The sequence below is a fragment of the Hakea prostrata genome, chromosome 8 (assembly GCF_041222555.1).
Source record: "Hakea prostrata isolate BN-2017 chromosome 8, UWA_Hpros_2, whole genome shotgun sequence".
In the NCBI taxonomy this organism is placed as follows: domain Eukaryota; kingdom Viridiplantae; phylum Streptophyta; class Magnoliopsida; order Proteales; family Proteaceae; genus Hakea; species Hakea prostrata.
Window position 1 is genome coordinate 51,115,161 of NC_142607.1, and position 13,016 is coordinate 51,128,176.

Sequence of the window (13,016 nt, forward strand, 5' to 3'; positions counted from 1 at the left end):
AGCACTAGTTCAACAACTTCGGAGGGCTATACGGGGTCAAATTGAGTGGGGTTTTCTTCTACAAGTCAATCAAGAAGTCTAGTTTGGGAAATACCTTTGGATCGTGCACAGGAGTTCATTAGGTACTTCAACTAGTTCACCCCTCTTCGATGTGCAGATTTTCATTAAACACTGACAATGTGCTCAAGTAAGGGGCATCATCGTCAATGTCCATGGGTTCGGACTTCGACACTAGATCATCAACTAGTAGGGTCCACAAGTCTCTTCTACCACCGTTTCGGGTCTTCTGACCTACAAACAACAAGGATTCCGGGTCAAGGTAAAGATAAGGCTGGATTTCACACATAAGGTATAATATTCATTTATAAAGTTAAATATATTGCCCAAGTGGGAGATTGTTAGAGGAAAATCTAATTTATGGGTAATATATTAATTAAATTAAAGTGTATTTATGTTATCTTATAACATAACATATTAAAGTTATCAGTTTAGTTATAAAACATCGTAAAGTATGGCCTCCTATGTGTAGAGACCAAAATGCAAGTTAAGGTTATTTATGAAATTAATCTAATTACTAAACTTTATGATGGGTTAATTAGTAATTGCAACTACTCATATTGAGTAATATATAAAGGGGTCATGGTCCCCAAGCCAAGTGCATTGCTTTTCTCTTTAACTCCCATCATTAGAGAGAGAATAGAGAGATCAAAAGATCTTCTCAAAAGGAGGGCTTGCATTCAAGGCTTGGAAGATCAACGATCATCATTCAATCTCAGGGATCAGATCAACTATTCCAATCAATTCTTAGGCATTCAGGTGAGTTTTCACACTTAACATTTTCTCGATGATTTGACATGTTTGATCCTGGGTTTAATTAAAATTCTACAGAAAATACAATCTAATTGATTACATGACCATCTGATTTGTATATGTGCTCATTAATGGCCCTACAGGCCCAACCATGGGAATGGGAAACGTGTACTTTGTGTTTGTTTGAAGAGAAAAATTAAGAGAACTGTAGTATCAATTCCATTATTCTTTAATAGTATTCTGACTGTCTAATAACCTTTGCAGTAATGATAACCTCTAATTTCAGATTTGTATGATCATCAGGTTGAACCCGATTTTCTACTTTATTAGTAATTTTCTCAAAGCCAATTTTATTCTTAATATAAATTGAATAATTTATATACCTAGTCTTCAACCCAAAACTGTTTACTTGTATTACATTGTTACTACCTCTTGCATAGTTGGAACACTGCCACACAGCAGCCTCAGTTAATACACATTAGCTGCTAGTTTTCTTGATTCATTTAAAATAGAACTGATTCATGAAGGGAGAGCCCATTTCTTTTGAATAGCATTTCATTTTCCTATCTTGTGCATTTATAAATTCAGTTTTTTGGAAGGCCTAATTTCATGTCAAACCATTTAAAATCGAACTCATTCATGGGAAAAGGCTCAACTGAACTGAGTTTTGTATGGTTAGTGTGTAATCTAAACCAAAATATTTTGCTGCAAATTGGGTATACACCTGCCAATGAGTCCCACCTTGCTAGATCTCTTAGGATGGAAAGAAGTATCGTCATTTGTTATATACAGGTTTTTGACATTAATTATGTTCAGCCTTGAAATAACAAATAATAAATACTTCTTTTGTCACAGACTTATGGGGAATCGTTGCCATTCAAATGAGCAACAACGCTGCGAAATCCTTCCAAAAACCCACGAATTATAAAATCGTATATATTAGGAAGTTAGAAACCACGGTGACGGTGGTGGCGATGTAGAAGACCGGCCCTGTTCAGAACAATTTACCAATGACGAGAGGTCTCTTCAGAATATGATCAGAAGCCAAGAAGGCAAAAATGAATGGCCTGGAAGATGTGCTGCTAGAGCCACCATGAAGTGCTTTGATGAAGAAGACCAAGAAGTACCTAAAAAGGACCAAATACCTTCCAAGCCTGATAGGTGTTCTATATAGAAGAATACCCTAGTCTTGTGTTCATTGATGTTCGGGTAATTGTATTACAAATTCTTCAAACATATAAAAGTGAAATTGCAATACAATTGAGAGATGAAGATCTTTAGCAAATTTGAAGAGCTTGAAGTAGCAACCGACCGAACCACTGATTGATGAGGTTGAGTCACACCTTGATGCTGTCTTTAAGGTAATTGATGCACCCTACTACCAAGGGTTCTTCGCACCACCACCTCCAAGATAAAGCAACCTCCAACTAGAAGATGAGGTAGTTCTTCTAGTCCCTTAAAGGAGCCAAAAGCTAGAGCACAACACTTAGACAACTCAAGAAAGAAATGAACTTTGTAAAACAAATAATGTGAGTAAGGAGAGTCACAATAGCACACAATATGCAAGGAAGGGTTGGGTTTATATAGGCCCAAATCACACCTCCCCACAAGGGGAGAATCAATTCTCCACTAATGGAGAATCAATGGTTTGTCCCTCCTCCACTAATGTGAATAAACCCCCTTGACCTAACCTCCCCACTACTTGGGGAAGTAACTCTCATATTCACTTCTTTGGAATGAATAGGCTTTAACCCATTCAAAGACCCTAACCCCCACTCATGGTAATGGCCATGAATGGTCATGAAGTTGAAATGAGAAATAAATATCAAGAGTTAGAATTTGAGTAATTCCACCATTCAAGTTAGCCCACCTCATCACCATGATCAAGACCTTTAAGACCACTGACCAATGTCATGAAGAGCCTCATAACCAAAGTCATGAAGGGCCTCCTTTAACCATGGTCATGAAGGGCTTTCTTTACTCATGGTGCCTCATTACCACCCTTACCTCATGGTGCCTCATTACCACCCACAAACAAAACAATTAAATAATAGAAATGCAAAAACTAATTTTGAAACTTAATATATAAATAATATAGATTTTAATAAAAAACCTAACAATTGATGTTGGATTACCAGACAAAGACAATAATGGCAGCACGAAATGGTTCGTACAGAATTACCCAACAAGGAATAGAGATTTCAAGATTTACACGATAAGAGACTGTGAATGAAGGTGTGTCAGGAGGATCGGTACCACAGATGAGCATTTCTGATTGGTTGAAGAAGAATGTGAGAGAAAGTCACCATAAGTCATACGCAATCAGAAATTTACCCACCCGAAAGTCGTAAGCAAACCAAAATTTTCTTTGTTAGTAGATGCAAACCAATGGTAGTTTTACCTTACTAACTATAAACATTTTATTCACAGTATAAAATCAAATAACAAAAATTGTAAAAGAAATAAAGAAACAAATAGTATAAAATCAAATAAAAAAATAAAAAAATAAAAATGATAAATAAATTGAGAAAGAGAAAGAATACCTAATTGTGGAGAAGATTTTTTTCCAATTTTTCCTTAACCCATACTTATAGAAAGTGAGAGAATAAATTAGAAAGAGAATATGAGAGAGGAGAGAATAAATAGGGATTGAGTAGTTAATTTTTAATTAGGAATGAAATTTTGAATACCTAATAAGATTTTTTTTCAAAAATTTTCCTTAACCTACGTTTATAAAAAGATAAGAGAATAAATAGGAAGAAAACATGAGAGAAAACAAAGGGGAGAATAAATAGGGATTGAGGAACTAGTTTTTAATTTGGAATGACATTTATATCCATTATATTACCTTTAAAAATGGTTCTCAATATTTTGGGGGGGGGGGCAAATAGTGACATTTCACATGTAGAAAGAGAAAAAGCTGAAGAAAAATAAAGGAATTAACATAAAACCAGAAAATTAAGGAATTTATAACAATTTTTAAAAAATCGGGGGGGGGGGCATGGGCCCCCCAATGCAAGTCCGCCCCTAAGAGTATGTGGTGATGATGGCACAAGTGTTGGAAATATATTACCACAGGGCAATCATATAAGACAAATAAAGCGGAATTAGAAAACTTATCTTGATTCAAATGGCATGAACAAAACCCTTTTCAAAAGCTTTGTTACGTACATCCATCTACCATCTTGATAAACGAAAATTGACGGAGTTGAAATGTGCCGGTAACGGCACTTTCTTTAAGGTATTTAAACGCCCCAAATAGTGCACACGGGTCTGAATGCGTTTTCACCTCCAAAATCAGTCAACCCCTCCATCATAGATTGTGCACCCCGTATTGATGGACTAAGAGATCCGTAAAGCTACATTCATCAATTGACACAATTTAAAGGAAAGTAACGCTTCTCAAAAACATGTTTTGCACGATCATAAACAAAACGTCTCCCACCTTTATATAGAAGAGTAACGAGACACCACCAAAGGTTGTCTCTCAAAGAACAAACCTCTTCCCTTAAGGCATGTTTGTTAGCCAAGACACCTATTGGCCATTTAGGTGTCTTTTGGAAAAAGACCCAACCTTTAGAAAAATAAATTGTTTGAATTTTCAAATAAAACTACGAAAATTACAACAATCCCCCACAAAATTCAAAAAATTTTTGGGAAAACAAAACACTAAACTGGTGAACATATTAGACACAATAGGACACGTCGTTATAGGTGTCTTTCGGACTTGAACCTATACTAGGTCTAATGAACCTCGCTACAGAGTATGGGTGAAGTCAGACTTCTTGAACCTTTCCTCAGTGAGTAGCTAACAGGCTCATCAACCATATCCTATTAATTGACTTTACATGATAAACCCTTTTATCAAATTTATTCTTTTGGACATTTTTCCTCTAATAAAAGAGAACAAACCATGTCCCAGATCTCAGTCTCATGGATGTCTAGAGAATTCGCCTATATAATTCTCATTGGAAAGCGACCTTATTTCCTACATCCACTTAGGTTAGCCAGTGTGCACCACAATTAACACACCCCCACATTTCGTAGGTTTCGACTAATTAAGAACCTCTTGCTCAACTTCTTTCCTTGTGGTGGTACTACTTTACCTTAATATTGGAATAAACATAGTAGTACTCCTCAAGTCATCCCGTGACTTCGTTGTTTACCCTTTGAACCTAATTTAGGATTAGAATCTCTTCACATAGGTTGGGTGTCCATCACATGACCTTAGATAGGCTTTTATAGTTTATTCCTCCAAGTGACATCACATTAGTGATTTGAGGCTTGACACAACTTCTAGTCAAACTATTTCATTGACTATATAGTAACACTATCTTATCAGCCTCACTAGACATATGTCCCTTTCACTTGTAGATACATACTTCTAAGACTCAATGTCTTACTTTCTCTATTGATCTCTTCATTTACCTTCAACGTAAATGCTTATTCCAATGATCATCATCATGTATCTTTCATTTTTTCCTTCCTTTAGCCTTGTGGTTTTGGATTTGTTAAACTTATAAGCCATACACTAAGTAGGAACTTATATAATCACTTATCAACACATGTTTTCACATGCTAGCTATTTAGAGTTTCCAACCTTCTTACAAAGGCATATCTAGTTGATGATATTTGGTAGAACTTACATTTTTAACTCAAAAATCATTTCCTACCACAAGTCTTTACATATCATCTTCAATTCAAGATTATTCCCAAATGCACATGAAACATATGTCATTTTTCTTTTTCAAGTAAAACCAATCACTATACTTGTCTCTTGAGAAGAGACACAACATGTAAAATATACATGTATTTTCATAATAAACATAAACCCCCACAATTTTGGTTTATCACAAATAAAACTCATTGGTCATATACCATTATTATGTCGTTTGAGGGTAATTCATAACCACATGATACATATAGAACTACATGTGTTGTACTCTGACATTATAGCCACTTAGGCCTTGCCAACTTTGGGTTTAGTAATTTCAGTTAACCCTTCATGTTTTAGTACATACATAGAAACATAGGCTCTATTGATCCCTGTTGCCTTTGGAATTGGAAACAAACAAAAGCATACATGCTTGATAGACAAAGTTGCAAAGTAGTTGTTATTGTCACATACCTCCTTTGTCTATTAAGACGTGTTAAGGTAAGGTCATAACATGTTTCTACACCCTTTCTTTTTTTTTCTCTTAAAAAAAACCCAAAACAACAACACACAAAAAAAAAACCCCCCACAAACAACCAACACAAAAAAAAAAAAAAAAAAAAACCAAAAAAAAAAGCCCCCCCACCACCCCCCTCCCCCACACTCCCCCCCCCCCTCTGAGGGGCCCCCCCAACCCCAAAAAAAAAAAAAAGGCACCAACCGGTAAAACCCGAATAATACGCATCGTCATATTAATCGGGTTACACCCGATCCTATCATGATGAAACGTGATCGGGTCCTGGCTGAATGGGGCTCCACATTACGGTTAATCGGGAAGGATGCCGATCTTCTATAACCAAAAGCGCAACGTACGCCACAGATATAGCAATCATCCTTGTTATAGAAGGTCAACTCGACAGCTGATTGAATGGGACCAACGACAAGGGAGCATGATCCGAGGAGAAACATCAGCCCTTGTTTGGCTAACTTACCAAGTACATAAAAGGTAACACCCACACTATAAATGCACAGATCTACCCCTCCGGTAAGCAACCAATACACTTTGAGCATAATCTTGTGTAGCTTTTGCACGAGTCTTTGCTCTGCTCATTATCTGACTTGGCCATCGGAGGCGGCTGCCCGGCACACCAGCCGGCCCGCATCTAACCTTTCTTGCAGGACTCATCGTCCCGGATACGAGAGGAGGCTCAGTCGGATCCAGAAGCATAATTGATCCGCATCAGTTTGGCGCCGTCTGTGGGAACGACAACATCTTCAAGTCATGGTAAGACGAACTAATGGACGTTCCCGACAAGAAAGTACGGGGGATGATCGAGTAATTCCCGAAGAAACGATTAATCCGTCGGTTCACGAAGAACAAGAGATACTTCCGGACAACATGGTTCTGGACGATCCAATTGAAGAAGGGACATCGCGAGAACCCCGGGACCAAGCCATTATGGCAGATATGGACGAACTGCGTAAAGGCATGCTCGAAATGTAGGGGGTATTACGTGGTTTAGTACATCAAATTGGGGTCGAACAAGGACCAAGGCGTAATACCCAGTCGGGAAGGCTAATGAAAGCCTTCAGGACGATGCGAGGAGCCCGACATCCAAGGCGCATCCCGAGAACAAAAATTACTCGGGAGCAAAGGGAAATACAACCTGATCGTAGCAAGCGCCAAACCACGCCTAATGGGACAAGGATCAGTGCTTTAGAATGCATTTCGTTGCCGCCTAAAACAGGGTCCTTGCCCCCCAGGTATAGTCGGGAGCAGGTCGATGAGATCGTGGAGAAGGAGGAAGAAGGAGAAAGCCAACCCCAACCTTCAAGGTCGAGAATTTCGACCTCTCGGGCACCATCCCAAAGGAAGGAGACTACAAACCTTCGCTCAAAAAAGGAACGTGTCGAATCTGATGAGGAGGGTACAAGGCAGAACCGGCTGCGAAGGCGAGTGGCCGAGGTCGAGCGAAAACTGGAAGATCGGGATCATGACGAGGATCTTGATGTAGTAGATCGGGAGCCATTCTCAGACGAAATCATGAACATGCCTCTGCCAAGGAATTTTATCATGCCGACCTTCACCCCTTTTGAAGGGAAAACAAATCCAAAAGAGCATATCAGCTACTTTAAATCGGTGATGACGGTGCTAGGTCGGGAGGATGAATTGCTCTGCAGAACTTTTCCAGCATCACTTAAGGGCCCGGCTATAAAATGGTTTAGTAGTCTACGACCGGCATCAATAAATAATTTCCGGGAGTTGGCCCAAAAATTCATAGCTCGGTTCCGAAGCGCAATCGGGAGTAAAAAGGCGTCTGACAGTCTCTTTGGCATACGACAAGGCCGAAATGAGTCCATTCGGGATTATCTGAAAAGATTTGATGAAGTTGCCATCTAGATCGAGGAGCTTGATGATCAAGTAGCATACAGTGCGCTCTGGAGTGGCATTACCCACCAAAGACTTCTGGAAGTCTTGCTTACGGACAAGCCGAGAACGTACGGCATGCTGTTGCGCAGATGTCAAAAGCAAGCCAGTGTTTATGAAGTGATAGACGCTCGGGTTAAGGCAGATCGGGAAGAAGATCGGATCGGACGCTCGGATCGTGAGGAAAAACAATCCCCAAGTGACAAGCATCGAGGGCCAAAAGGTAACTCGAAGCGTGAACAAGTAAACTATACTCCTTTAAACTCGAAGCCATCAGAGATTCTGGTGAATATTCGGGATAAAAAGGAGTTAAAATGGCCCGGGAAGATACGTGCACCTCCAGAGGATCGGGACATGACAAAATATTGCCGATTCCACCAAGATTACGGACACCATACGGATGCTTGTCGGAATCTGAAGTTTGAAATAGAGAAATTGATTCAACAAGGAAAGTTGGGTCAATATGTAAGGCAGTCGGGGAAGGGCCAAGCATATTCACCGGCGCCAAAGAAAAGAGCTCGATCCCCAAGTCCAAAAGAGCATGACAAAAAAGCGGACAAAGGAAAAGAGAAGGTCGATCGGGAGGAAACACCAGTGTACGTCATTATGGGGGGACCAACTGTGGAGTCGATCAGAAAGGCAAAACAAAAGGCTCGGTTCGTGGGGGCTGTTCATTTGCCTAGGAAAAGGCAAAATCCAGTATGTCCCGAGCCTATAACTTTTACGGACGCTGACTTGGATGGTGTCACGTCACCACATGATGACGCGATTATCATCAAGGTCAAAATAGCAAACCGGGAGGTTCACCGAGTTCTGGTGGACACGGGATCCTCTGTCGACCTCATCTCATATGACGCCTTCAGAAGATTAAAGTTGGCTGATGATTTGTTAACACCATCATCAACGCCACTGTATGGTTTTGCAGGATCATCCACAGTGGCAGAAGGAACGATCCATCTGGATCTCAAAGTGGGAGTGTCACCCCGAGATACATTGGTTCGGGTAAATTTCATGGTGGTCCGGGAACTATCGGCATATAACGTCATACTGGGACGACCAACATTGAACGCACTTGAAGCAGTGGTGTCCCCCAGGCATATGAAGTTAAAGTTCCCGACCGAATCAGGAGTCGGGGAGTGTTGCTCAGATCAATCGGCTTCCCGACAATGTTATACAAACTACTTGAAGGAAAAGCGTAAGCCAGAAAGTTCGGGAACGGCCATGAACGTCGAGGTTCGTGATGATCGTGATGAAGAAAGCATGCAACGGGCGGAACCCGTGGAAAAGCTGGAAAGGATCCAACTTAGTCAATCCTTTCCTGACCGAGGAACGTTTATTGGCTCAGAGCAGCCAGACGATTTCAAGAAGGAACTTGCCCGGTTCTTGTGTGATAATGCGGATATCTTCGCATGGTCAGCAAATGATATGCCCGGGATAGACAGACGAGTAGCAGAGCACAAACTCTGGATACAGAAGGATGCTACCCCGGTCATCCAAAGACGAAGAAATTTTGCGATTGAAAAGCATGAGGCAATCAGGGTCGAAGTAGAAAAATTGGAGAAGTCGGGTTTCATAGAACCAATCGAATGTCCGACCTGGCTTGCCAATGTAGTTATGGTGAAAAAAGCAAATGGGAAATGGAGAATGTGTACCGACTACACTGACCTGAACAAAGCCTGCCCTAAGGATTGCTACCCTCTCCCGAGGATTGATCTTCTGATCGATGCCACTGCTGGTCATGAAGTCCTTAGTTTCATGGACGCATACTCGGGATATAACCAGATCTTAATGAGTCGAGAGGACGAGAAACACACTTCCTTTATGACTGATCGGGAGAGTTATTACTACCGAGTAATGCCGTTCGGGTTAAAGAATGCAGGGGCAACTTATCAGAGAGCTGTCAATAGGATTTTTCAAAGGCAAATCGGGCAGAACATGGAGGTATATGTAGACGACATGCTTGTAAAAAGCTTGGTTCGGGCAGGACATTTGGCTGACTTGGAAGAGACATTTGATGTTCTTAGGACATACCGAATGCGCCTGAACCCTGAAAAATGCGCCTTCGGGGTTTCCTCGGGAAAATTTCTTGGGTTCATGGTTTCTCAGAGAGGAATCGAGGCTAATCCAGAAAAGATTCAAGCACTGATCAAAATGACACCACCGGTTACCATAAAAGAAATCCAGTGTTTAACCGGGAGGGTGGCCGCTTTGAATCGTTTCATATCCCGAGCTGGGGAAAAGTGTAACACGTTCTTCAAAGCTTTGAAGACTACGTCAAGCTCGGGAACGGTTACTTGGACTCCAGAATGCCAACAAGCCTTTGATCATCTTGTAACATATCTCGGGACAACACCTGTTTTGTCCCGACCTCTGACTGGGGAGGCCCTCACGATCTATCTGGCAATCTCGCCAACGGCTGTCAGTGCAGTTTTGGTTCGGGGTGATACCGTTCAAAATCCGATCTACTATGTGAGCCATGTGCTTATAGAAGCTGAAAAGCGATACCCAGACATCGATAAACAGGCATTGGCGCTTCTCGTGGCATCACGAAAACTAAGGCCTTACTTCCAGTCGCACCCGATCATAGTCCCGACTAACTTCCCATTAAAGAAAATACTCCAAAGGCCTGATGTAGCAGGGAGAATGGTCGGGTGGTCTGTGGAACTTAGCGAGTACCAGATTGAGTTCAGGCCGAGGACGGCCATAAAAGCCCAGGTGTTGGCCGACTTTGTTGTCGAAAGCACTATACCACAGAAGAACGACCAAATGCCAACGGATGGAGTATCTGAGTTGTGGATTCTACATGTTGATGGTTCGAGTAGTGTTTCAGGATCGGGAGCAGGCTTGACCCTCTGTAGTCCCGAGAACTTCACTATCAGCTATGCAATAAGATTCAAATTCCCAGCCTCAAACAATGAAGCAGAGTATGAGGCTGTCATAGCAGGCTTGCGAGTGGCCCGAGCCCTCAGGGTTCGGGAACTGGAAGTAAGAAGTGATTCCCAATTGGTTGTCAACCAAATTAGGGGGGAGTATGAAGCAAAGGATGAAAGAATGGCTAAATATTTGGTCAAGGTTGGACAGTTTCAAACCTTCTTTGAACGGGTAACATACCGACAGATACCAAGAAAAGAGAATGAAAATGCAGATGAACTCTCCCGACTGTCAATGGCAAGTTACAAAAACTTGGACTCGGCGGTTTACATTGAAGAATTAAATAGCCCAAGTATCCAAGAACTAGAAACCTTTGAGATCAGCAAGGAACCAGACTGGACCACACCTCTGATTACGTATATTCGGGATGACATTCTCCCGACTGATCCGAAGGAAGCAAAGAGAGTTCGGAATCAAGCCGCTCGGTTCACCATGGTCGGGGAACACCTGTATAGGAGGTCCTTCACGAATCCCCTCTTAAGATGTGTTGGGCCATCCCGAGCGAGTTACGCCCTTGCTGAAATCCACGAAGGAATATGTGGTGCACATATGGGCGGGAAGGCATTAGCACAAAAAGTATTAAGGTCGGGAATATTCTGGCCTACAATACAAAAAGACGCGATTGAATATGTTCGTAAGTGCGAACGATGCCAGAAACACGCCAATGTCCCAAAGTTACCAGCGGTCCCCATGATATCCGTCTCCAACCCGACGCCATTTGCGATGTGGGGAATGGACCTTGTCGGGAAACTACCGAAAGCTCCTAAGAATCGGGAGTACATGGTGGTTGCAATAGATTACTTCACAAAGTGGGTCGAAGCTGAGCCGTTATCTTCCATCACGGAGAAACAGATGGAAAAGTTTTTTCAAAAGAAGATAATATATAGGTTCGGGATACCCCGGATATTAGTGACGGACAATGGCAAACAATTTGAAGGCGCCGGGTTCAAATCCTTTTGTATGAGGTACCATATAGAACATCGATTTGCTTCGGTTGCCTACCCCCAGAGCAATGGGCAAGTTGAGGTCACCAACAGGACACTTCTTGATGGGATCAAAAAAAGGTTGGAAGATAATCGGGCAATGTGGGTCGAGGAACTCCCGAGCGTCCTCTGGTCATACAGAACTACGGTGCGAACCCCAATTGGCGAAACCCCTTTTTGTTTAGCTTATGGGACTGAAGCCCTAGCTCCCGTGGAAGTATTGGCTGGATCATTGCGTTATGACACGTTTAATGAACAACAAAATGATCAAGGGCTCAGGGAGAATTTAGATCTTTTGCAGGAATCCCGGACAAAAGCACAACAGAAAAATCTATTGTATCAAAGGAGAGCGGCACAACACTACAAACTCTCGGGTAAACAACCGAAGATATAGATCGGGGGATCTGGTTTTAAGACGGACAGGGGCTTCAGACCCAAGAAATCAAGGAAACCTAGCTCCAACGTGGGAAGGACCTTACCTGGTGGAAAAAGAAACAAGGCCGGGATCATACCGACTGAAGAGGATAGAAGACGGAAGCCCGATTGATCGTTCATGGCATTCCACAAATTTGAAGAAGTTCTACCAATAACCACTATAGACGTCGGGTCAATTCCGTTTGTGACTTCACATTTTACCAGATCAAATCTTTCTAAAGAAGATACAATAAATTCGGGTTCATTCCTGCTTGATCAACTCTGGTTGAAAAAACATGCATCTTTTCTCAAAGATACCATTCACTCGGGGTGATTCCCGTTTGATTAATTACTCCTTTTTTAAGGAAAATTGCATCTTTTCTCAAAGATACCATTCACTCGGGGTGATTCCCGTTTGATTAATTAATCCTTTTTTAAGGAAAATCGCATCTTTTCTCAAAGATACCATTCACTCGGGGTGATTCCCGTTTGATTAATTAATCCTTTTTTAAGGAAAATTGCATCTTTTCTCAAAGATACCATTCACTCGGGTGATTCCCGTTTGATTAATTACTCCTTTTTTAAGGAAAATCGCATCTTTTCTCAAAGATACCATTCACTCGGGGTGATTCCCGTTTGATTAATTAATCCTTTTTTAAGGAAAATTGCATCTTTTCTCAAAGATACCATTCACTCGGGTGATTCCCGTTTGATTAATTACTCCTTTTTTAAGGAAAATCGCATCTTTCTTCAAAGATACCATTCACTCGGGGTGATTCCCGTTTGATTAATTAAT